At 43.8% G+C, this 27,399-nt stretch overlaps 1 protein-coding gene across 7 annotated transcripts in view; it reads right to left on the reverse strand.

Moving 5' to 3' along the window:
- ST3GAL1 (ST3 beta-galactoside alpha-2,3-sialyltransferase 1) overlaps nucleotides 1-27,399 on the reverse strand; it is a 145,126-nt gene that overhangs the window by 93,348 nt on the left and 24,379 nt on the right. For all 7 annotated transcript variants that reach the window (XM_073590371.1, XM_073590365.1, XM_073590370.1 and 4 more), the window contains one exon: nucleotides 26,786-26,848. The gene's annotated coding sequence lies outside the window, so the exon portion shown is untranslated. The remainder of the gene's footprint in view (nucleotides 1-26,785; nucleotides 26,849-27,399) is intronic.

Genomic DNA, 27,399 nt, shown 5'->3' on the forward strand with positions numbered 1-27,399 from the left:
GGGAGAATGTCCTATGGTCTGATGAAACCAAACTGGAACTGTTTGGTAGAAACACAACTTGTCGTGTTTGGAGGAAAAAGAATACTGAGTTGCATCCATCAAACACCATACCTACTGTAAAGCATGGTGGTGGAAACATCATGCTTTGGGGCTGTTTCTCTGCAAAGGGGCCAGGACGACTGATCCGGGTACATGAAAGAATGAATAGGGCCATGTATCGTGAGATTTTGAGTGCAAACCTCCTTCCATCAGCAAGGGCATTGAAGATGAAACGTGGCTGGGTCTTTCAACATGACAATGATCCAAAGCACACCGCCAGGGCAACGAAGGAGTGGCTTCGTAAGAAGCATTTCAAGGTCCTGGAGTGGCCTAGCCAGTCTCCAGATCTCAACCCTATAGAAAACCTTTGGAGGGAGTTGAAAGTCCGTGTTGCCAAGCGAAAAGCCAAAAACATCACTGCTCTAGAGGAGATCTGCATGGAGGAATGGGCCAACATACCAACAACAGTGTGTGGCAACCTTGTGAAGACTTACAGAAAACGTTTGACCTCTGTCATTGCCAACAAAGGATATATCACAAAGTATTGAGATGAAATTTTGTTTCTGACCAAATACTTATTTTCCACCATAATATGCAAATAAAATGAAAAAAAAAACAGACAATGTGATTTTCTGGATTTTTTTTTCTCAGTTTGTCTCCCATAGTTGAGGTCTACCTATGATGTAAATTACAGACGCCTCTCATCTTTTTAAGTGGTGGAACTTGCACTATTGCTGACTGACTAAATACTTTTTTGCCCCACTGTAACTCTATGGCTGTGTGAAGGAAAGCAGGGAACCTGTAGCTCTGTGCCAGAAACAAAGCTCTGAGTACAATATGGTCGTGAGACGGGCTCAGTACTCAGAATGTGGGAATCAATATGGAGGCTTAGCAGCTGGCACTATTATGGGGGCAGAGCCGTGGTGCTGTCAGAAAAGCAGTTGCTACACTGCTGAAGAGGCTTGGTGGCCGGCGCTTTGGGTAGGGGATGACACAATGGCTGGCAGTGGGCTACATTGCAGGAACTGTTGTGGAAACAGTTATCTTGTGTTTGGGTGAGCGGAGTCGCTGGCACCGTTATCGGGCAGACTGGCTGGCACTTTTACGGAGGACATAATGGACGAAACTTTTAAGGGGCCATTGACTGCATTGTTGTGAAAACATCATTATTTTGCTTTTGTGTGGGCACAGTGGTTGGCACTTGTACAGGACACAGAGGCTGGCACTGATACCGGGCAGAGCAGCTGGCACTGGCACCGGGGCGAAGCAGTCATGACATAATGGGAATACAGTTGCTGCTTTAATATTGAGGTTTAGTGGTGGATACTGGTAACGGGGCACATTGGTGGACGTCACTGGTTTTTTGATTACGTGGGCACACTATCTGGCACCGTTAATGGGCAGAACAGCTGTCAATGTAACAGGAGCAGCAGTAGCGCTGTAATGGCTGGCACAGTTACGGAGGAGTGCATGACACTGTTATGGGGGAACAGCAGCGGTGCTATACTGGTTATAGAGGTTTAGCGGTTGGACCTTTTAGAGCCGGAGAGTTCGGTGGTTGGCACGTTTAGTGGGGACACACAAGGCGGGCACTGATACTGGGGCACACTGGGTATTTGGGTCCAGTGTCTGGCACTGTTATGGGGGTACAGCAGTAATTTAAAAGTAATACAACTGCATTATTACGGAGGCTTTTTAGCTGGCACCTTTTTCGGGCAGAGGGACACACCGCGCTTGGAGCCGTTAATAGGCGCACCGGCAATGTCGGCTCAGTGGCCGGCACTGTTGGGGGGGGGGGGGGGGGACCGTACAGTCTTAGGGATTATTAGAAGGGACATTTCTCGCCCTCGTAAACCCTGGAGGCCATTTCACTTGAGTGCTCAGGCAGCAAGCCTTTATAAACTTCATGTAAAGTTTGTGCCCCCCTATACGCTCGGCTTCTGCAATGTGGCCAAGTCTCCACCTGACGGCCAGGACTCAGGAGCAGGAGTTCAGGCCATTTCTTCCATTTCAGGTCGCAGAAGGGGAAGGATTAAACTTTCCGCTAATATTATAATTCGCTGAGGAATTTTGTATTTACACCAGGCTGATAAGAAGGAACTAATGAGGAGCTGCCAGGAAGGACAAAGGACCAAACAAGGGACTCCTTCATCGCCCCCTCGGAGGGGTTACGCCTTTTCTATAGGATCACACCTGAGATGTGGCCGGACGCCATCAGAACCGAGAGAAGCCAATGATCTGCCACTTACTAACGATGGTGAAGAACTGGAACACAAAGTAAATACTGTCAGGGAAGGGAACATCTCTGGCCAGAAATCCGAAACGTATCCAGTACCCACGGACAGGAGGGAGTCTGCTACATCAGCCTCCAACGTAGACGATCCGCTGTCCGCAGAGCCTCAGCCCGGGCTCCGGATAGATACAGGTTCCTTGCACGGATCCAATGTACTAAACTACGTCATAACACAAGGTGATCACATCTGGGTCAAAAGATCCATCACAGATGCGGCCAAAAATACAGGAAAAAAAATAAAGACCAAGACAGGAAACCCCCGGACGGACCCCGTTGCAGACAACAGGATCCATCAGGTGCAGCTGATCTCCACTAGGAGATGGATCTGCCATCATCATCACTGATCAAACACAGCAGAACAACGTGAATTAGGAACGCAGGTGTGAACAGATCCATCTCCTCTCCATCTGTCTATGAGGGATCTAACAATCTAAACAAGAAAAATGGTTTGACGAAGGCTCAACTGACCATGATCCTGGATCAATCGATCGACCTATCCATCCATCCACCTATCCATATATTATCTTTTTTATCTATCCATATATTAGTGTTCCATCCATAGACTATGCATCCATATATTATCAATATATCTATCCATCTATCCAGTATCTATCTAGAGGATATCCATATGTCCCCATCGCTCCGGTATCTCTTCATACATCCATCCTCCTCCCTTCTTACTCTCTAGTACCTCTTCATCCATACTCCTCCCTCCTTACTCTCAAGTATCTCTTCATCCATCCTCCTCCCTCCTTACTCTCTAGTATCTCTTCATCCATCCATCCTCCTCCCTCCTTACTCTCTAGTACCTCTTCATCCATCCATCCTCCTTCCTCCTCTCTAATATCTCCATCCATCCTCCTCCCTCCTAACTCTCTAGTATCTCCTCATCCATCCTCCTCTTTCCTTACTCTCTAGTATCTCTATCCATCCTCCTCCCTCCATACTCTCCAGTATCTCTCCATCCATCCTCCTCCCTCCTTACTCTCTAGTACCTCCTCATCCATCCACTCACTCTCTAGTATCTCTTCATCCATCCTCCTCCCTCCTTACTCTCTAGTACCTCCTCATCCATCCATCCTCCCTCCTTACTCTCTAGTATCTCTTCATCTATCCTCCTCCCTCCTTACTCTCTAGTACCTCCTCATCCATCCATCCTCCTCCCTCCTTACTCTCTAGTATCTATCCACCCATCCTCCTCCCTCCTTACTCTAGTACCTCCTCATCCATCCATCCTCCTCCCTCCTTACTCTCTAGTATCTATCCATCCTCCTCCCTCCTTACTCTCTAGTATCTCTTTATCTATCCTCCCTCCATACTCTCTAGTACCTCCTCATCCATCCATCCTCCTCCCTCCTTACTCTCTAGTATCTCCATCCATCCTCCTCCCTCCTTACTCTCTAGTACCGCTTCATCCATCCTCCCTCCTTACTCTCTAGTATCTCTATCCATCCTCCTCCCTCTCTAGTATCTCTTTAGCCATCCATCCTCCTCCCTTTTTTGGGGGGCTTTTATACCAGCGCAGGATGAGACTTTCCTTCTGTGTCTATTATCTCCACATCTCTCACTTTATGGGGCTATTACTCATTGTAGCCTCCAGCCCATTACCCTTGCAGCCCGATGACATTTAACCCTGTTGGCCCTGAGGCTGGCAGGGAGCCTTCGTTAGTCACAAGGTATTTATAATTAGCAGATGTCGGGGGAGGGGGAGCATTATATTGTATTATGCCATTTTAATTCGCTAACTCTAGATTTTTTTTTTCCCCCTCACTGGCTCGTCAGGTCACCGGAGCGCACAGCTGGCACCGGCAGATAAACACGCAGAATTTCTTAGCACTTAGAGACGTCACCCGACGCGCGTTTGCCATTTTCATTCTGCGTTTCCATTTATCGGACAGGACACATCACAGTCTCTTTATACTTGGTGACATTTCCACCATGAGCAAAAAAAAAAAAAAAAAAAATAATAAGCTTTATGTATCGGCACCTGCCCAGCGTCCGGATACCAATTTCACTGCAGAAAACCAGGACGACACTGACAACAGGATCAGAAAAATTACATCAGACAACCAATGGTGAAACGAGCAAATATAGGGGGCACCCCCACAATAATAATAATTTTTATTTATATAGCGCCAACATATTCCACATATTCCACAGCACTTTACAATTAAGCAGGGACAAGTGTAGGGTTCAGCAGGTTCGCAGGATGCAGTGACGAGACACGAGACTGAGTGTGGTTTGTGGAAATAACTTTTATAAACTGTAGCCGCTGGGCTATATTGAGCAAATAAAAAGTATTAACAACAACCAGTCCACGCAGGGACTCAACAAACCTAACACTTTCTTATTGTAAATGCAACTAACCCGGTGGGCCCGGGTGCTATATGCCACGTATGACCAAACTGGGGGTCCTTATCTCCTATAGTAAACGGTGCCGGTGGGGCGCAACAGGCCCTGAAGAAACGGTGCCGGTGGGGCGCAACAGGCCCTGAAGAAACGGTGCCGGTGGGGCGCAACAGGCCCTGAAGAAACGGTGCCGGTGGGGCGCAACAGGCCCTGAAGAAACGGTGCCGGTGGGGCGCAACAGGCCCTGAAGAAACGGTGCCGGTGGGGCGCAACAGGCCCTGAAGAAACGGTGCCGGTGGGGAGCAACAGGCCCTGAAGAAACGGTGCCGGTGGGCGCAACAGGCGTCTCCTTGCGGCTCTCATCTCACCGCGGAGTTATGACGCAGTCTCTAAATATAACCGTTCACCAACCTCTGCTCAGGGTCCCTTAGCAAACCAGACGGGGGCCTCTACGGCCGCCTGTAGCGAGGTGGCGCCCCCAGGGGCCGGTGATGACAGGGCCGCAACTGGGGGAGAAGGCAGGGGGGGCAGTGTCCTGACCGCTGTAACGGAATGGTCTGTAGTCGCAGCGGTCACGGAATTGTCACAGCAGGGAGGGAAACAGCGAGGGCGGCTGTATGCGACCATATGAGGGGAGCGGCCGCCGGTGAAAATCTTTCACGTGTCACTTGTCGGTAAGTGCGCAGCTTTCCTTTCACAGACCCGTCGGTCTCTCCAGAACACACCGTCCGCTCCCTCGGTCCTCTGTCTCACATGGCTTCCTGCCTGTTGTCTGGCTCTCTGTCAACTGACACCAGAGCGCGCCCCCTGCTCCTTTTTTCCTAGCCCCGCCCTCTGTTGCCCTGACACCCTTAGTCGTGTCTCTCCCTTTGTCATCCCCCTGGTGTGATGCCTGAAGGCTAGAATTGGCAGGGCCACCACTGTCTGTCCAGGAGGTAACACAAGCAGGGGAGTCGTTGGCATGATGACCTTACCCAGTGCCCCACCCTCCTGACGGTCCTGATGTACCCGTGCACCCCACACCAGCTGCTGGAATACCTGTCCCTGGGCTGTGCGAGAACCCCACTGCTTCAGAATCCTCTGTGTAGGGTCATTGAGCAGTAGGTTGCCGAACTCTCGTAGAGCATTCATGCCTAGGGTGACGGGGTGTTGCTTATCAGCTTCTCCTTGAGAGTCAGTACCACCCCTCTGCGGCCAAGGGGTTTACCGCACAACGTCACCTGCACCCACACCACCCCGGCAACTGGGACCGGCAGTTGGTTGGCAGCTACTAGTCTGATCACAGGCCCCCACTGAGGCCTTGCTGCTTCCGGGAAGTTCTGTTGAAAGTACGTTGCGGGCATAGTGGTTACTTGTGACCCCGTGTCCACCAGGCACCGGACGGCCCAGCACTCCACTTCTGCCAAAACCACCGGACATTTTGCTACCAAATCTTCGGGACTTCCACCACCCCTAGTTGTGGTTTTCGGCTCCGAGCCCTTTAGTTTAAAGGCCGCCGGGGTGGGTATCTCCCACGCCGTGGGCACTCTCGGGCAAAATGGCCTGGTTCTCCACACTCGAAACACCGGGCCTGTGTAGGCTGACCACCCCGCGGGGAGCGTGATCCCCAGGAGCCGGGGTTAAAGCTAGGTCGCCCAGTCACGGTCTCGGTTCTTCTCTTTACTTCAGCCAACTCGCCCTTTAGGCTGTGTTCACACACAGCGGGTTTTTTTAGCGGTTTTCACTATAAAACCGCTAAAAATAAGCTTCCCAGTCATTTCTATGCATTTTACACTTTTTGTGCATATTGATGCGTTTTTTACTGCGAAAAAAAATGCATCGCAGTAAAAACCGCAGCATGCTAATTAATTTTGCGGATTTTTCTGCGGTTTTGGCTTCTTCCATGCGGTTTGAAACCGCTGCGGAAAAAAAACGCATCAAAACCGAGCAAAATGCAATCACTGGAAGTGGGGGGGGGTGTCCTGAAGTCGGTTTTGCATAGTTTTCGTCCATTCTCATCAGGTATTTTTAAATTGAATATGACCGCCTCAGAAATGAGTCATTATTGGGGGGCAGGGAGTCAATTAATGAATCTCTCGGGGCTGAAAAACTGAGATGACGGCAGCGCCAAACACTTTCTCGTTCTGGCTCGCATTCCTGCACAAGTGTTTTTTTTTTTCTTCCAGAAAGTAATTGCTTGCCAGTGGGATGAGTGCGGGGGGCTCGTTAGTCTAGTTCTGAAACTAAGTGTTTATGCCAAGACTTATGGCCGATCGATGCTCACGGTCACATGGATTACTGCAGGTTTTTTTCGAATTTAAAAGGGCAGCGGATGTCAAATTCGTCAGCGGCCTCATCACTAGAGATAAAGTAAAATGGCCGATAACGAGTTTTGGTTCCAGGACTGTCAGGGAACTTTTACTCACATACCACCATTAATTCCGCAGCGCTTTACAGACATTATCACTGTCCCCATTTGGACTCACGGTCGAGATTCCCTATCAGTATGTCTTTGGAGTGTGGGAGGAAACTGGAGAACCCAGAGGAAACCCCCGCAAACATGGAGAGAACATACAAACACTTTGCAGATGTTGTCCATGGTGGGACTTGAACCCAGGACTAACCACAGAGCCACAGTGTCCTAACCACTGTGCCACCATGTTGTCTTGCTGCCCTCTCCCAAAAAATAAATCACTACAAAGTTGTCGGCCGCTAGGAGTATTCCCTTCTGTTTAATTTGCAGCCTGTTGTCAGGTATAATCCATCACTAGCATTAGAGAGGGATTACAGGAAGTGAGGGCGGGTATTAGCCGCTCTACAGAAAGCATGATCGGTTCTTTGTTTCTCCAAAGGAAGTGGAGTCGGGGCTTTTCCTCCTCTTAAGGAAGTGAGATTGAGTTTTTTCTCTCCACAGGAAGTGGGGTTGGGTCTTTTGTCTCACTACAGGAAGTGCAGTCACATTATTTTTCTCCACAGGAAGTGGGGTCTGGTTTTTGTCTCTAAACAGGAAGGGGAAACGAGGCTTTGTCCCTCTGCAGAAAGTGGAGTAGGGCTTTGTTCCCCTAGAGCAAAGTTTTTTTTCTCTTCACGGGAAGAGGAGTTGGGTTCTTGCTTCTCTACAGGAAGTGGTGTGTATAATTGTGTCTCAACAGGAAGTGGGGTCAGATTTTTGGTCTCCCGGCAGGAAGTTGGGTTAGGGCTTTCCCCTAAATAAAGGAAGTGTGGCTGGGTTTTTACTCTCTACAGGAAGTAGGGTTGAATCGTTGTCCCTCTACAGGAAGTTTGTTCAGGGCTTTTTCTCTCCACAGGAAGTGAGGTTGATTTTTGTCTTTACAGGAAGTGAGGTGTGTCTTTGTCTCTGTACAGGAAGTTAACTTGGGTTTTTGTCTCTACAGGAAGTGGGGTCAGATTTTTGTCTCCCCGCAGAAAGTTGGGTTAGGGCTTTCCCCCCTATAAAGCAGCATACATAATGGTATATAGTTATTTCATAGTTGTTTATCTGCTAAAAACATTTATTGTGTCCTGCTGGCCTAACTTAGTTTGATTGCTAACGAGTAAAGGTACTGTCACACTTAGCGATGTACCAGCGATCCCGACCAGCGATATGACGCGGTCAGGATCACTGGTACATCACTAAGTGGTCGCTAGTGAGCTGCCACACAGGCAGATCTCACCAGCGACATCGCAGGGGTCGAGGGGTCGCTACTTACCTGTCACACTAGGCGATCCTGCGTCCTCCCGCCTGGCTCCACGCTCGTCTGTCCACAGGAAGCGCCACAGGAAGCTGACGACGAGAAACAGTCCAGGACGTTCTCGTTCGATAACCAGCGGGGGAGCGGATCGTAGTTAAGTATCAGACACAGCGATGTCGCTAGCAATATCGCTATAACGTCACAAGTTATAGCGATATTGCTAGCGATATCGCTTAGTGTGACAGGCCCTTAAGGAGAGAAAAAAAAAAAAAGGGAAGATCTTAGAAGTGGCCTTCAATAAATTCAGAGCTAGCCTGGGGAAGGCATTTATGTAGGGGGGGCATTTATGTACATGTAATCGAAGTACATGTATGAAAGTGCGCTGGCAGTTATAACATGGCAGTTAGACAGGGCAGGAGACAGGTAAGACAAATAAATAAATCTATTCCCTGTACATTTGGGCAACCCCAAATATTCACCATATGCATTTGTCTAATTTATATCCTGGCCACTGCATTTACACACATCCACCGCCCTGGAATTAACTCTCTACACTCCGTCCATATTGGCCCCTCACTCCTTTCCTATGTATAGCACTCACGCTCTTTTCACATTGCTACACAGCACTGATCCATTCAGTCCCTCCATTCAACATAAGAGACACTCTCACAAATCACTTAACCATCTGCTCACTCTTTCTATCCTCCTTCTCCAAGTCGCAGGAGACATTGCTCCCAACCCTGGTCCCCCATGTTATAGAACGTCAAACCCCCCAACTGTTACACTCAGAAACCCCTCTAATCTTATTAATATTCCCTGATGCCATCTGTCTCTCTTAATTGTGCACTTTGGAATTCTCGCTCAGTGTGTTACAAACTCTCCTTCATTCATGACTTTTTCCTTTCTAATTCTCTTAACCTCCTGGCTCTTACTGAAACCTGGATCCAGCAGTCAGACACTACTGCTGCTCTTTCATACGGGGGACTACACTTCTCTCATACCCCAAGATCAGACAACAGAGCAGGTGGAGGCGTTGGTCTGCTCCTATAATCAAAATGTACCTTTCAGGTTATCCCTCAAGTACCCTCACTTGTCTTCCCTTCTTTTGAGGTCCATGCTATCAGACTCTCCATGCGAGTGGCGGTGGTGTATCGTCCTCCCGGCCCCTCCCATCAGTTCCTGGATCATTTTGCCACTTGGCTTCCAGATTTTCTCTCCTGTGACATCCCTACCCTCATCATGGGAGATTTCGACATCCCCATTGCTCTTCCCCTCTCCCCATCTGCTACTCACCTTTTATCTCTAACCTCCTCGATTGGCCTTTCGCAGCTTACTAATTCTCATGAAGACGGAAACTCCCTCGACTTGGCCTTCTCTCGTCTTTGTGCAGTGGGTGATTTTGCAAACTCCCCTCTCCCGCTCTCTGACCACAATCTTCTTTCATTCTCTATCAAGAACTGCCAGGCTGCTCAGGTCACCCCCACTGTCCAGACTTATAGAAACATACAGGCCATTAACACCCAGAAACTTATGAAGAACTTGCAGTCTTCATTGGCCCCTATCTCCTCCCTCTCAGGTCCTGATTCTGCATTGAAGCATTACAATGAAACACTTCAAAGTGCCCCGGATGAATTTGCACCCCCTATAAATAGAACACCACAACACAGACGGCGACAACCCTGGCACACCCTGCAAACACATTTCCTACAGCGGTGCTCCAGGTGCGCCGAACGTCTGTGGAGAAAATCCAACCTACACGAAGATTTCATTCATTATAAGTTTATGCTTCGAACATACAACACTGCCCTTCACCTCTCAAAACAAACCTATTTCAACACCCTCATCACCTCACTGTCCAATAACCCGAAATGTCTGACACTTTTCATTCTCTACTCAACCCAAGAGTTACTCAACCCAAGAGTACAGGCCCCAACCACGGAGCTTCGAGCTGACGATCTGGCCAATTACTTCAAAGAAAAAAATTGACCAGATTCGACAGGAAATTATCTCCCAATTCCCTCATACCATGCACGGTCCTCCCTCCCCCACTACATCTAGCTCACTCTCTGATTTTGAACCAGTCACAGAAGTAGTAAGCAGGCTCCTTGCATCTTCTCGCCCAACCACTTGCACCAGTGACCCATTCCCGTCACATCTACTCCAGCCCCTTTCCCCTGCTGTCACCCCTCACCTAACTAAAATATTTAACTCTCTCTTCTGGTATCTTTCCCTCCTTATTTAAGCATGCCATCATACATCCACTACTTAAAAAACCATCCTTCGACAAAAACTGTGCCGCTAACTATAGTCCTGTCTCTAATCTTCCCTTCATCTCTAAACTCCTGGAACGCCTGGTCCACTCCCATCTGATGCGCTCTCTCTTTGATAACTCTTCTTGACCCTCTCCAATCCGGTTTCCGCTCTTTACACTCTACTGAAACTGCCCTCACTAAAGTCTCTAATGATCTACTAACAGCTAAATTAAATGGTCATTACTCCATGCTAATTCTCTTGGATCTCTCTGCAGCATTTGACACTGTGGATCATCAGCCCCTCCTCACTATGCTCCGTTCCACTGGCCTCAAGGACACCGTTCTCTCCTGGTTCTCCTCCTAGCTCTCTGACCGCTCCTTTACTGTATCTTTTGCCGATTCCTCCTGCTCTCACCTTCCCCTTACTGTTGGGGTTCCTCAAGGATCAGTCCTAGGCCCCCTTCTCTTCTATTTGTATACTGCCCATATTGGTCAAACAATCACTAGATTTGGTTTCCAGTACCATCTCTATGCTGACGACACCCAATTATACGCTTCTTCTCCTGACATCATGCCAGCCTTTCTAGAAAACACCGGCGATTGTCTAATCAGTGTCTAACATCATGTCCTCACTATATCTGAAACCTGAACCTGTCAAAGACTGAACTCCTTGTGTTTCCTCCCGCTACTAATGTACCTATACCCGACATTGCCATTTCCGTGTGTGGTTCTACTATCACTCCCCAGCAACATGCCCGCTGTCTTGGGGTCATACTTGACTCCGAGCTTTCCTTTGTCCCCCCATATTCGGTCACTGGCTCGCTCTTGTTATCAGCACCTCAAAAACATTTCTAGAATTCGACCTTTTCTTACTTTTGACTCCACAAAAACTCTTACTGTTTCTCTTATTCATTCTTGTCTTGACTATTGTAACTCTCTTCTAATCGGTCTCCCTCTTACCAAACTCTCCCCTCTCCAATCTGTCTTGAATGCTGCAGCCAGGATCATATTCCTCACCAATCGTTACACCGATGCCTCTACCTTGTGCCAGTCATTACACTGGCTACCCATCCACTCCAGAATCCAGTACAAACTTATTACCCTTACCCACAAAGCCCTCCATGGCTCAGCACCACCCTACATCTCCTCCCTTGTTTCAGTATACCATCCTACCCGCGCCCTCCGTTCTGCTGATGACCTGAGGTTAGCATCCTCAATAATCAGAACCTCCCACTCCCGTCTCCAAGACTTTACACGTGCTGCGCCAATTCTTTGGAATGCACTTCCCAGGTCAATACGATTAGTCCCCAATCCCCACAATTTTAAGCGTGCCCTGAAAACGCATTTATTCAGACTGCCATACCGCCTCAACACATTAACCTAATAAATCCCTGTGTGGCACAGCTAAAAGTTTTTACCATAACCAGGTTCCCCGCATCATGTTCCCACATGCTTTATGCATCCATTAGCCCTCTGCATCTGTACTGTTACACACTTAACATTATGGCTGGTCCATACAATCAGGGCAATTGTTACCACCCACCTTTCATAGAATCATAGAATGGTAGAGTTGGAAGGGACCTCCTGGGCCATCTGGTCCAACCCCCTGCTCAAAGCAGGATTCGCTAAATCATCCCAGTCAGATGTATGTCCAGCCTCTGTTTGAAGACTTCCATTGAAGGAGAACTCACCACTTCTCGTGGCAGCTTGTTCCACTCATTGATCACTCTGTCAAAAAGTTTTTTCTAATATCTAATCTGTGTCTCCTCCCATTCAGTTTCATCCCATTGCTTCTAGTCTTTCCTTGTGCAAATGAGAATAAAGTTGATCCTTCTACAATGTGACAGCCCTTTAGATATTTGTAGACAGCTATTAAGTCTCCTCTCAGTCTTCTCTTTTGCAATCCCAAATCCTGCAACCTTTCCTCATAAGACAGGGTTTGCAGACCGGTCACCATTTTGGTTGCTCTTTTCTGAACTTGTTCCAGTTTGTTGATGTCTTTTTTAAAATGTGGTGCCCAAAACTGGACACAATATTCCAGATGAGGTCTGACCAAAGAGGAGTAGAGGGAAATAATGACTTCACGTGATCTAGACTGTATGCTTCTGTTAATACATCTGTTATGAATGAGTCACCGTAGGAGGCAAAAACAGAAATACAAGCTAAGTCCAGAAAACCAGAGAAGTTGGCAACTATCAGATTGCAGACCCCTGAACCTATCAACACAACTAGCAGTAGCCGTGGGGGGTTCCTACGATGCCCAGAGACCCCTCGATCACAGCCGGAGAAATACATAGGCCTAAAGAAGGAAAGGGGAAATCTAAACTGCCCCAGAGCAGACCCCAAAGCAATAGGCAGCCCCCCACATATAATGACGGTGAAGCAAGATGAAAACACTAACAGACAGAAAGATAAACTGAGCAAAGACAGGGCCCCAAAACTACCTAGATAGGAAAGGACAGGAAGGCTGCTGTCTGCAATCTGCCAAAACCCTATCAAAAACATAAGCCAACCAGCTGATATGAAAAAGGCCCTGAAGCAGCTAGGCTTCAAAAACTGAATCAGCACTCAGGTATTTTCAGAAGACAGAGCTAAATGAATTCAGTACATCCCAGCAGGGAATGGCAGAAATCCAGAAAAACAAAGCAAAAACAAAGTCAAAGCACAAAAGCAAAAGGCCGAGCAGCAGACTTAGCTTTGGAGGAGCAGGAATTCAGACTAGTCTCCAAGGATCCCACAGAGAAATCACCCGCAGGGCAGAAGGGCGTCGGCAGCATTATATCCAGTCCGTAACTCCACTCAGCCAGTCACAATCTTCAGCCTCAGGTGTTTGACAATCAGGCTCACTACCTTTCTTTACCAGAAGAGGGAGTTCCTCGGGCCTCAGTAAAGAAGGGGAAAATGAACTCACAACATACATCCTAGAATTGCATTTGCCTTTTTTGCTGCTGCATCACACTGTTGACTCATATTCAGTCCGTGATCTATTAGTATACCCAAGTCTTTTTCACATGTGCTGTTGCTTAGCCCTATTCCTCCCATTCTGTATATGCTTTTTTCATTTTTCTTGCCCAGATATAGTACTTTGCATTTTTCCCTGTTAAAAACCATTCTGTTAGTTGCTGCCCACTTCTCCAGTTTATTTATATATTTTTCAATCCTCTCTCTCTTCTCTAGTATTAGCTATCCCTCCTAGCTTTGTGTCATCAGCATATTTAATCAGTTTACCCTCAATTCCTTCATCTAAATCGTTGATAAAGATGTTGAACAATACAGGGCCCAGGACAGAGCCCTGTGGTACCCCACTTGAGACATTCTTCCAACTGGATGTGCAGCCATTTACGACCACTCTTTGGGTCCGATCACTAAGCCAGTTATGAATCCACCTAACAGTTGCCTTGTCCATTCCATACTTAGTCATTTTTTCAATAAGGATTGTATGAGATACTTTGTCAAATGCTTTGCTGAAATCAAGATATACTATATCTGCAGCATTTCCTTGATCCAACCAATCAGTGATTCTGTCATAGAAGGAAATTTAGTCTGACATGACTTATTAGTTACAAACCCATGCTGACTCTGTTTAATCACTTCATTCTTATCCAGGTACCGACATACATGTTGTTTAATAATTTGTTCAAAGATCTTTCCTGGTATAGAAGTCAGACTCACCGGCCTATAGTTGCCTGGGTCCACCTTCTTCCCCTTTTTGAAGATAGGAACAACATTTGCTCTTCTCCAGTCTTCTGGCACTTCTCCTGTTCTCCAAGAATTTTCAAAGATTATGGAGAGGGGTTCAAAAATTTCTTCTGCTATCTCCTTCAGTACTCTGGGGTGTAATTCATCTGGACCTGGAGACTTGAATTCATTTAGGTTAGCTAAGTGTTTCCTCACTATCTTTCTGTTTATAGATTTCCTGGATTCTTCTATTCCCTTAATAGGACAGTGAAGAACAGTTGATGTTACATTTCCTTTCTGAGAGAAAACAGATGCAAAATAGGAATTTAAAAGTTCGGCCTTCTCAACATCCTGTCTTACCATTTCATCATTTTCATCTTGTAAAAATCCTATAGCATCTTTGACTTTTCTTTTACTTTTGACATATCCCCAAAATCCTTTATTATTGCTTTTGACATCTCTTGTAAGCCTCAATTCATTGTCAGCTTCACTAATCTTTGTGCCCTGCAGGTTCTGCAGACAGCATTATATTCTTCTTTAGATATGCCTCCCTCTTTCCATTTTATAAACATTTTTTTCTTCCTTTTTAGCATGTGCTTAAGTTCTGTGTTCATCCATCCTGGTTTCCTTAAATGCTTCCTATTCTTCCCTCTTTTCGGAATTGTTAACAATTGTGCTTTGAGAATTTCATTTTTCAAGATTTCCCATCCTTCCTGGACATGTTTGTCTTTAGGGATATCCAGCCATTGGATCCCTCCAATTCTCTTTCTGAATCCCTTAAAATCTGCCTTTCTGAAATCTAACCTTGACGTCTGAGTCTTCACAGGTCTTCCTCCTCTAGTTATCCATAATTCTAAAATAGCATGGTCGCTACCTCCTAGGGTCCCAGCCACTTTTACCTCCTCAACCATTTCCTCCCAGTTTATAAGGATTAGATCCAAGGTAGCAGTTCCCCTTGTTGTCTCCCTTACCTTTTGGAAGATAAAGTTGTCAGCAAGAGAGGATAAGAATTTCCTTGACCTGTTAGTTTTGCCTGAGAGAGATTCCCAACAAATGTCTGGATAGTTGAAATCTCCCATGACAACTATGTCATATTTTTTGGAGAACTTGGCCATCTGATGCATAAAGAGTTCATCCATATCTTCAGCTTGCACAGGCGGCCTGTAGTAAATGCCTACAATGGTGTCCTTTCCATTGTTCTGTCCTTGTATTCTTACCCAAACAGTTTCCACAGAACTCCCAGTCTCTGAAGCTTCAATCTCTGTGCAGATATACGCGTTTCTAACATACAATGCGACACCCTCTCCTCGTTTATCAAGTCTGTTTCTTGCAAATAAGTTGCATCCTTCTAGTCTTGTATTCCAATCATGTGTATTGTCCAACCAAGTTTCAGTGATTCCAATTACATCATATTTCTTTTCCTGTGTTAGTAGTTCCAATTCTCCTTGTTTGTTGCCCATGCTTTGTGCATTAGTATAGAAACATTTTAGCTTGTGATCTATTTCTCTTTCTCCAATATTTTTATTAATTAGATTCTTTCGTCTTTGTTCTTCCTTTCCACTTCTAATAGCAGAGTTCTCAATAGCATTTGTCAGGTGTATGGCTTTTTCTGGTCTTTTGCTTCCCTTCCCATGTTGTTCTAGTTTAAAGCTCTCCTTACAAGTGTAGCAAGGCGACTTCCAAATACATGTTTTCCAGTCTTCGTAAGGTGCACCCCATCTCTAGCAAGTAGTCCATCGTATAAGTAGTTCACTCCGTGATCCAGAAATCCAAATCGTTGCTGACGGCACCATCGACGTAGCCAGTTGTTCACCTGCAGAATCTTATTCCACCTCCTTGTTCCATGGCCATCCACTGGGAGGATGGAAGAGAAGACCACCTGCGCTCCCAGTTCTTTCACTTTCTTGCCTAAGTCTTCAAAGTCTCTGCAGATGGTTTCCAGGTCGTTTCTTGCGGTGTCATTTGTCCCCACATGTAGTAGCAGGAATGGGTAGTCATCTGTAGGTCTGAAGAGTCCTGATATCCTGTCAGACACATCTTTAATTTTGGCACCTGGAAGACAGCACATTTCTCTTGAAGTTATATCCGGTCTGCAGATAGCGGCCTCTGTTCCTCTCAACAGGGAATCCCCCATGACCACCACTCTCCATTTCTTCTTCACAACATTTTTCTTTCTCCATCCAGGAGGACTCTGAAGGCGTACAAGGTTGCTGTTTGTTGGCAAAGTCTTATCCTGATGTATTTCTTCATCGTTTTCCTGCGTGAGAGCCTGGTACTGGTTTCTGAGCAGTATGGGTGCTGACTGCCTCCTGATCCTCCTGCTTCTCTGGGTCACATGTCTCCATTCCTCTGTTTCTTCAGGTGCACTTCGAATTTCTTCTCTTTCTGTAACATGAAGAGATAATTCTGCTCTGTCCAAGAACTCTTCACCTTCCTTAATGATCTTCAATGTAGCTAACCTCTCTTCGAGATTTTGCAACTTTTCCTCCAACAGGGACACAAGCTTGCATTTGTGGCATGTGAAGTTTGGCTTTTCCACTGGTAAATCTGTGAACATGTAGCAAGAAATGCAGCTCACCAAATGGCTCCTGGCCTCTTCCATCTTGAGATTTCTTAAAAACGATGAAAGATGAGCCAAAATTCAGCGCACGGTTTTCCGATTTCCTCTTTTCAGCTGCAACGGCCAAAACCCAGTGATCGTTGAGCTCGTGTCTACCTCTTTCCTCATAGACTGTCAGCTTGCGAGCAGGGCCCTCATTCCTCTTGGTATCTGTTATGATCTATGTGATTATTGTTATGCTGTAATGTCTATTGTCTGTACAAATCCCCTCTGAAATGTAAAGTGCTGCGGAATATGTCGGCGCTATAGAAATAAAATGTATTATTATATTATTAAAGGAAGTGTGGTTGGGTTTTTACTTTCTACAGGAAGTCGAGTTGAGTCGTTGCCCCTCTACAGGAAGTTGGGTTGGGACTTTCCCCGCTCTAAAAAGCAGTGTGGTTGTTTTTTTCCCCCTCTATATAGGAAGTGGGCTTCAGTCTTTGTTCATCCACATGAAAATGGTTCAGGGTTTTTTTTTTTCCTCTCTCCGCAGGAAGCGAGTTCGGATTTTTGTTTTTCTACAGGAAGTGGGTGGGTCATAGCTTTATCTCCATACAGGAGTTAGGGTCCACTCTTTTTTCCTCTCTCTGATGCATCAACCAATAAACAGGCAGGACAGAGGGGCAGGATTTCAATTCAGTGTCAGTAGACAACAGCTGGAGCAGTGCATGCTGGGACGTGAGAAAAAGAATGTTTCAGCACTTATAGTGCTGGCAGAATGCTGGTGAAAAGTAACTATCCATTAAAAAGGAGGCGAATTGTAGGGGATGAAGGTAGTACGTCCATGCTTTTTAACAGGTTTTCGGTGACATGATAAGTACACTGTAAAATTATGTCTATAATGACTATAAAAAAAAAAATCCGCCATAAGGACACAAGTAAAACTCCTGCACCTCGTACAGCATATTATCACCGGGAAATTTCTAATGTTTGCAAAATCCTTAATTGTATGTTGATTTAACCGAGGACAGATCTGGCGAAATAGTAACCGTCAGCAGAAGATAGAGGCGCTCGCCTGTTACCTGGAGGAGCGAGGCGTCGTACAAAGGCGCAGAGAACAGAAGAGCTGCCCGAGAAGCCAAAATAACGGGATCAAGAGAGAAGTGCCAGACAATGCTGGGACACAAGTGACATAAAGACAGAGGGGGGGAAATGAAAACTAAACTGCTCCATTATTAATTGGCGGAAGGCTAAAAAGAGGAGACGGGGCGACGTAGGATGGGTTTTAGAGCTCCGAAAAAAGTAACAAAAAAATAGTGAATTTTATTTTGAATTATGCTTTTAACTATCTGTGTAAATCCGTCAGCAGCAGAAGGGAGGTCGGGTCCGGAGCCGAGCCGAGAGCAAACAGTCCAGAGGATGAAGGCGCAGCCACAGTCGCCACCTCTGCACCCTGACCATCATTCTGTAGAAGGGAACCAACAGCCTCAAAAGGTTCTCTGCTGGTCTATGGAGAAACGGGGGCACTCCAGAGTCACTACTATGTGAGCGATGTAGGAAACTAGTCCTATATATGTCCAATGTGTGCGACCTACCTACACCGCAACAGTAATACACATATACTATCTGCTGGGGACAAGATTAGTAACAGCAGAAGACAAATTGTAGGAGGAGGAGGTGAGCTGTGATATCACCTATTGTGAATGGTGGATCCTGTGTTATCTACTGCATATAGAGGTGTTATCATAGAATCATAGCGTTGGAAGGGACCTCCTGGGCCATCTGGTCCAACCCCCTGCTCAAAGCAGGATTCATTAAATCATCCCAGACAGATGTCTGTCCAGCCTCTGTTTGAAGACTTCTATTGAAGGAGAACTCACCACTTCTCGTGGCAGCCTGTTCCACTCATTGATCACCCTCACTGTCAAAAAGTTTTTTTCTAATATCTAATCTGTCTCCTCCCATTCAGTTTCATCCCATTGCTTCTAGTCTTTCCTTGTGCAAATGGGAATAAAGATGATCAGTCATTGTACAGGAGGAGGAGGTGAGCTGTGAATGGTGGATCCTGTGTTATCTACTGTATATAGAGTGGTCGTCATAGAGGAGGAAGGGGGTGAGCTGTGACATCACCTGTTATGAATGGTGGACCCTGTGTTATTTACTATATATAGAGGTGTTATCAGTCATTGTACAGGAGGAGGAGGTGAGCTGTGATATCACCTATTGTGAATGGTGGATCCTGTGTAATATACTGTATACAGAGGTGTTAAATGTGATTGTAGAGGAGGAGGTGAGCTGTGACCTCTATTGTGAATGGTTGATCCTGTGTAATATACTGTATACAGAGGTGATATCAGTGATTGTAGAGGAGGTGGTGAGCTGTGACATCATCTATTGTGAATGATGGATCCTGTGTAATATACTGTATACAGAGGTGATATCAGTGATTGTAGAGGAGGAGGTGAGCTGTGACATCTATTGTGAATGGTGGATCCTGTGTAATATACTGTATACAGAGGTGATATCAGTGATTGTATTCCTTTCTGAGATGATAATGAGACTGGAGTAAAGTGATCTGCACCTGACAGGAAGTACAAGTCTCATTATTACACTAAGGCCGGGATCACACACAGCGAGATACGGCCGAGTCTCGCAGGTTAAAACCAAGCTCTGGCGCCGGCACTCCGGAGCGTGCAGCTCCATGTATTGCTGTGCGGCTGCACGCTCCGCTCCGGAGTGCCGGCGCCAGAGCTTGGTTTTAACCTGCGAGACTCGGCCATATCTCGCTGTGTGTGATCCCGGCCTAAGGCTATTTTCACACTCAGAGGTTTCTTGCTGTGGTTTTGCTTTTCACAGCTCTGGGTTATCAGAAATCTCCTGCACACACTTTTGAGCTCTGCAGCATTTTTTTTTTTAACTTTTGTTTATAAAACTGACTATTAACTATATGCTGTAGCCAGAGCTGCTAAGACAGCAGGTTCTGGCTGCAGAATAAAAAAGCTGCGTGTGAACACAGCCTTATATTTCCATCACCAATAAGGAGTCTCTGCCGATGCAGCTGTTATAGTCTGTGGCCAGTCAGGGCAGCTTGTGGCGTCAACCTCAGCAGAGCTCAGCGATTGGCTGCAGCGCTGTGGACGTCACATCAGCAATGAAAACTAAATGTTGGACCTGGGAAGGGGGGGGGGGGTCTGGTATATTGACTATAGTGAGAAATGAAACACAAAAGTATATTCAAAGTTTGGAAGATTCTTCAATGCACATTGTTTTTTTGTTTTTTGTTTTTTTTTACGGCTTGTTCTTTATTTCGCCATAGTCTTCCCCAGAGAAGTAAAACAGACGGCGATGTATCATTGCTTCACTGGTTTTTACACGCGGACCGGTAACGGATTAAATTTTTCCCACAGAATTGTCTTTTATTCTTTGTGTCAGTTTATGGGACATCAGGAATGATGAACTCCGGCAACAAGTGGCGGCAACGAATAACAGCAGCCAACAAAACGGCGCATTCTAGGAGAAGCATCCGACCATCTGCTGGACATTTCACTGGGCACTGGAGGGTAATAAGATATCACACGGACGGACATTAGAATAAATGAATGAAACATTGTCGTACCCCAAAACATTGCTCCATAGTCCAAGAACAAGTCACAGACCATATTCTGTAAATTAACGAGAAGCAGCAGAGACGGCAGATCTCACCGAGCGCCAAACACATGGTCAGGGCAAAATAACAGAACTACTATAATACTGCGCCTATATGCAACAATATATAACTACTATAATACTGCCCCTATGTACAAGAATATAACTACTATAATACTACCCCTATGTACAAGAATATAACTACTATAATACTGCCCCTATGTACAAGAATATAACTACTATAATACTGCTCCTATGTACAGGAATATAAGTACTATAATACTGCCCCTATGTACAAGAATATAACTACTATAATACTGCTCCTATGTACAAGAATATAACTACTATAATACTACCCCTATGTACAAGAATATAACTACTATAATACTGCTCTATGTGCAAGAATATAACTACTATAATACTGCCCCTATATACAAGAATATAACTACTAATATTCTAGTAAATAGGGGCAGTATTATATTAGCTATATTCTTGCACATAGAGCAGTATTATAGTAGTTATATTCTTGTACATAGGGGGCAGTATTATAGTAGTTATATTTCTGTACATAGGGGGCAGTATTATAGTAGTTATATTCTTGTACATAGGGGCAGTATTATAGTAGTTATATTCTTGTACATAGGAGCAGTATTATAGTAGTTATATTCTTGTACATAGGAGCAGTATTATAGTAGTTATATTCTTGTACATAGGGGGCAGTATTATAATAGTTATATTCTTGTACATAGGGGCAGTATTATAGTAGTTATATTCTTGCACATATGCGCAGTATTATAGTAGTTATATTCTTGTATATAGGAGCAGTATTATAGTAATTATATTCTTGTACATAGGGGAAGTATTATAGTAATCTTCTTGTATATAGGGGCAGTATTATAGTAGTTATATTACTGCGCATATGTGCAAGAATATAACTACTATAATACTGCCCCTATGTACAAGAATATAACTACTATAATACTTCCCCTATGTACAAGAATATAACTACTATAATACTGCTCCTATATACAAGAATATAACTACTATAATACTTCCCCTATGTACAAGAATATAAGTACTATAATACTGCTGCTATATACAAGAATATAACTACTATAATACTGGGCATATGTGCAAGAATATAACTACTATAATACTGCTCCTATGTACAAGAATATAACTACTATAATACTGCCCCTATGTACAAGAATATAACTACTATAATACTGCCCCCTATGTACAGAGTTATATTCTTGTACATAGGGGCAGTATTATAGTAGTTATATTCTTGTACATAGGAGCAGTATTATAGTAGTTATATTCTTGTACATAGGAGCAGTATTATAGTAGTTATATTCTTGTACATAGGGGGCAGTATTATAATAGTTATATTCTTGTACATAGGGGCAGTATTATAGTAGTTATATTCTTGCACATATGCGCAGTATTATAGTAGTTATATTCTTGTATATAGGAGCAGTATTATAGTAATTATATTCTTGTACATAGGGGAAGTATTATAGTAATCTTCTTGTATATAGGGGCAGTATTATAGTAGTTATATTACTGCGCATATGTGCAAGAATATAACTACTATAATACTGCCCCTATGTACAAGAATATAACTACTATAATACTTCCCCTATGTACAAGAATATAACTACTATAATACTGCTCCTATATACAAGAATATAACTACTATAATACTTCCCCTATGTACAAGAATATAAGTACTATAATACTGCTGCTATATACAAGAATATAACTACTATAATACTGGGCATATGTGCAAGAATATAACTACTATAATACTGCTCCTATGTACAAGAATATAACTACTATAATACTGCCCCTATGTACAAGAATATAACTACTATAATACTTCCCCTATGTACAAGAATATAACTACTAGAATACTTCCCCTATGTACAAGAATATAACTACTATAATACTGCTCCTATACACAAGAATATAACTACTATAATACTGCGCATATGTGCAAGACTATAACTACTATAATACTGCTCCTATGTACAAGAATATAACTACTATAATACTGCCCGTATGTACAAGAATATAACTACTATAATACTGCTCATATGTACAAGAATATAACTACTAGAATACTGCTCCTATGTACAAGAATATAACTACTATAATACTGCCCCTATGTACAAGAATATAACTACTATAATACTGCCACTATGTACAAGAATATAACTACTATAATACTGCCACTATGTACAAGAATATATCTACTATAATACTGCTCATATGTACAAGAATATAACTACTATAATACTGCCCCTATGTACAAGAATATAACTACTATAATACTGCCCCCTATGTACAAGAATATATCTACTATAATACTGCTCCTATATACAGGAATATAACTACTATAATACTGCCCCCTATGTACAAGAATATATCTACTATAATACTGCTCCTATATACAGGAATATAACTACTATAATACTGCCCCTATGTACAAGAATATAACTACTATAATACTGCCACTATACACAAGAATATAACTACTATAATACTACTCCTATGTACAAGAATATAACTACTATAATACTGCTCCCTATGTACAAGAATATAACTACTATAATACTGCGCCTATGTGCAAGAATATAACTTCTATAATACTGCCCCTATGTACAAGAATATAACTACTATAATACTGCTCCTATGTACAAGAATATAACTACTATAATACTGCTCCTATGTACAAGAATATAACTTCTATAATACTGCTCCCTATGTACAAGAATATAACTACTATAATACTGCGCCTATGTGCAAGAATATAACTTCTATAATACTGCCCCTATGTGCAAGAATATAACTTCTATAATACTGCCCCTATGTACAAGAATATAACTTCTATAATACTGCCCCTATGTACAAGAATATAACTACTTTAAGAAACGGAGATAACTTTATCCAGGATTAAACAGTAATAATAATCCCTGGACTCTTCTCCTCCTCTGGTATTAGATATTGTTATGGGCGAGAACAGGAAATTAAATAGATAACATCACGGTGAAGATAAAATGACTGCGTTATTATTACCAGGAGTTGAAGACACTGACAATAAAGACAGATTTGTTTATTAATTTCTGGAATGGATGGATATATATATCTCAGATGTTGCAGCTTGTGACATGCGGCCCATTAATATCAGAGCGTTGGTCGCCGCCCTCCGCCATATATCCGCACACTTCGCTGACACCAGTGCGGTATACAGAGAATTCCTCGCATTCTCTTGGCCATAAATAGATCTGCTTGGTCATTCGAGGTAAATGGAAAAAGTCACAGCGAGGTGCGAAATGCGTCCTGAAAGAGGAGAGATGTAGCAGAAGGACGATAATTGCATTTTAAATGACGGGAATCCCAAGGAAAAAAAAAAAAAAAAAAAGGCTTTTCCAGCAGAAATAATAATATCCGGATATTTCCATCGATGTGATACAATTGTAACAAACCTTCAGATGTGAGAAATACAACATTTTTAAAAAAATGCTCACAACAAGCAGAGATCTTGAAAATCGGGCAGTAGTCCGTTCAGATCTCTGGGGGGCCAAAGAAAGATCTAAGAAAGAAATATCTGGAAAGTGGAGGATTTTCGGGGAGGACTGTGGCGGATACGTGGGACGGCGTCAGGCGGCAGAGTTGCCTCTCGCATGTAACAACCTTCATTTTCCCTATGATAAAGCCGAGTAAAAGCTTAAGAGATTGAGCAGCCAATTATAGAAGGACGCGGCGCCTCCTAATCCCCCCCGAAACGAGCCCATATGTTCTTTAGGCCTAATCGCCACTCACTGATTTTCGCTGCCTTTAATGATCATCCAATTTGTTATTAGCGCTAAATGCCGAGAACTTCACCGGGGAAATGTAAAATCAGCGCGAGGCGGAGCTGACTGTAGTGCCGAATGTCAGCCCTGACCGCCTTGTGGGAAGATTTAACGCATTTTTAGGCTTGGATTTTGGAGCAAATACGGCTTCAAAATCTACGTCAATAAATTCCGCGATGACAATAGGATTAATTCACACAGGGTTGAGCTTTTTTATTATTAATTTTGCATGGATTGTTCCATTTGAAAATTTTCATGTGGAAGAAAACACTACTGGAAAAAAAAACAAAACAAAGTATTGACAATCAAATCTGCTTCAAAATTCCAGGAACTAAAAAAAACTCTGAAAATGCCCAAAGCTTTTTTTTTTTCCCACTTTAAATTTGATTCAAAATTTGGAGCCTTTTCTGAAGCTGAAAAACTTCAAGAATTTAAATTTTGCTTTTTTTCCCCCCGTGGGAAAATAACAGCATCGTGGGCACGACTGGCAGGTTTTTTTTTTGTTTTTTTTTTAATTTAATCGAGACACTAGAAAGAGTCGTTGATGCTGTTTTTCCAGGTAAATTTTTGAGCAAAATTTGCTCAAAAATACATATCAAAAAGTTCAGTGTGAACATTTTGTTGGATAAAGAACCTCCAAAAAGGTCCTTATTCATCAAAATTGGAATTTTTTCAGGCTAGTCTTCATCCAGAATTAGGCAAGAGGACGTAATTCCAATAATTAAAATATACAAATGCATAGAATTATAATTAAATCATATACAAAAGTATACCACCTCTCTAGAATTGGATTGCAGACTATCCTGAAATGAAAAAGCAGAACCACTGGAAATGGGGATAGATAATTACCCAATTCCAAAACGCGCGTCGGGGCGCATTCTTGTGGCACACCGCAGTCCTTCATTACGGCATCCAGGTATTTTTGCTCAGCGTTGTTTTTTTCCCCCACTCTGGCCACACATTACTTAAGACACAGATTGATTCATCACCGTGTTCGAATGTTTTGGTGGCCATTTGCCTGGTTTTATTAATTATGTCTTCTATTATAATCTATGGGCTACGATAATTCTAATAATTTTTATATATTGGGCCGATTGTTCATATGTATTTATTAATGGTGCCTTGCTTACATTTATTTGCGGTTTATGTGCCTTTATATTATGCACATGTATTGATTAGTGTATGTATGTATGTATTGATTAACCTGCTGTAACCACCGATCGACCAAACCGCTGCACGACCAGCTCTACCCTCGCCTACTGTATTCTCACCCATCCTTGTAGATTGTGAGCCTTCGCGGGCAGGGTCCTCTCTCCTCCTGTACCAGTTATGACTTGTATTGTTCAACATTATTGTATTGTTTTTATGTATACCCCTCCCTACATGTAAAGCGCCATGGAATAAATGGCGCTATAACAATAAATAGTAATAATAATTATTGTGTTGTCTTTTGTGCCATTACTTAATAAAGGCCATTTTACAATCTGAATTTTATTTTTTTATTTTATTATATTATTTATTATTATATTAATATTTTTTATTTCATTGATCCTGCTGCTTTTCCTCTCTGCCATTTGCAGTGGTTTGCTTTTTCAGTCTTCATCCAGGAAGACCCAAATTCATGAAGAAGCTTTCGGTTAGGGCAGTTTCACACGTCCAGATAATTCCGGTACCGGAGCTGTCCGTGTGCATACGTATGACATCCGTGTGCTATCCGTATGTCCGTGTGTACCATCCGTGTGCTGTCCCCGTATGTCCGTGTGTACCATCCGTGTGCTGTCCCCGTATGTCCGTGTGTACCATCCGTGTGCTGTCCCCGTATGTCCGTGTGTACCATCCGTGTGACAGCCGTGTGCTGTCCGTATTTTTGAAAAATTATTTTCAATGTTAACCCTTTGACTTTTAAAAACGCACACTAATCGCACACGGACAGCATCCGTGTGCGGTACGTGTTTACACGGACCCACTGACTTGTATGGGTCCGTGTGATCCGTGCTGTTGCACAAAAACGGACATGTCAGCGTGTTTTGCACACAGACACACGGTCCGTGAAAACACGCTGACATCTGCATAGACACATTCATTCGAATGTGTCTGTGTCTCCGGTATGTGAGAAAACGGTCACTACACGTACCGGAGACACTGATGTGTGAAACTGCCCTTACAGTGCACCACCACGAATAACGTTCCTCCAGTCATCGGCTCATATTTTTGTCACAATTTACGCCAAGTTCAGGTCATACCCAATCTCGACCATTTTTCAAAAAATTGGCCCAAAACTGGCATAAAAAAAAAACAAAAAAAAACATAACATTTCAAACAATTTTACACCAGAAAACTGATAGATTCTTTACACAATCTATCACCGGAATCGTTTCCTTATTGGCTCGTTCTGTTCGGATCTCCGTACCGGATTACCAGGTGCGTGGAGCGATACAATGGGGAGGTGTACTCACACTCGGAGGTTTGTCATGTGCCGTCCGCGTGGATGCGTCACATCTGCGCTCGCTCACTGGATCCTACAAGGAGGAGAGAGGAATTAGTGGATGAAGCTAGAACCTCATAAATGTGAAGACTTTAGTGAAAGTTTCAAACTAAGGAGCTCAATGTCCCAAATATTGTATTTGATGTGTTGGTAAGCACTGCAGGGTTCAGTGACAACCCACGTGGTAGAAAGGTGTAATGTCATACTGGTTGTCACCCACCGCTGATGTAACCAGATTTTCTGCCATTAGGCCATGTACACGTTCATACAGAATTTTTTCCATTTTTAATTTGCTTCCTATTTGCAAAATTAAGACACTTTCTAAAAATAAAATTCTGCCATTTTGCTGCTGTGGAGAGTCCGTAAGTCCTTAATCTAGCCAAGTGATGCATAAATGTTACAAATCCATCAGAGCTCCTGATCCCGATGTATCTCCGCTCTCCACTTCCCTTCTCTCAGTGTTAGAGATACCAGCAGGGAGGGAGTTGTACACAGATCTAAAGAGTGGAGAAGGGAAAAAAAAAAAAAAAGAATGTACAGTCTCAGGAGGGGGCAGAGAAAGCTGGCTGCAGATAAGAAGGAAAG

This window comes from Dendrobates tinctorius, unplaced genomic scaffold (assembly GCF_039654945.1).
Source record: "Dendrobates tinctorius isolate UK_male_01 unplaced genomic scaffold, ASM3965494v1 ptg000116l, whole genome shotgun sequence".
NCBI lineage: Eukaryota > Metazoa > Chordata > Amphibia > Anura > Dendrobatidae > Dendrobates > Dendrobates tinctorius.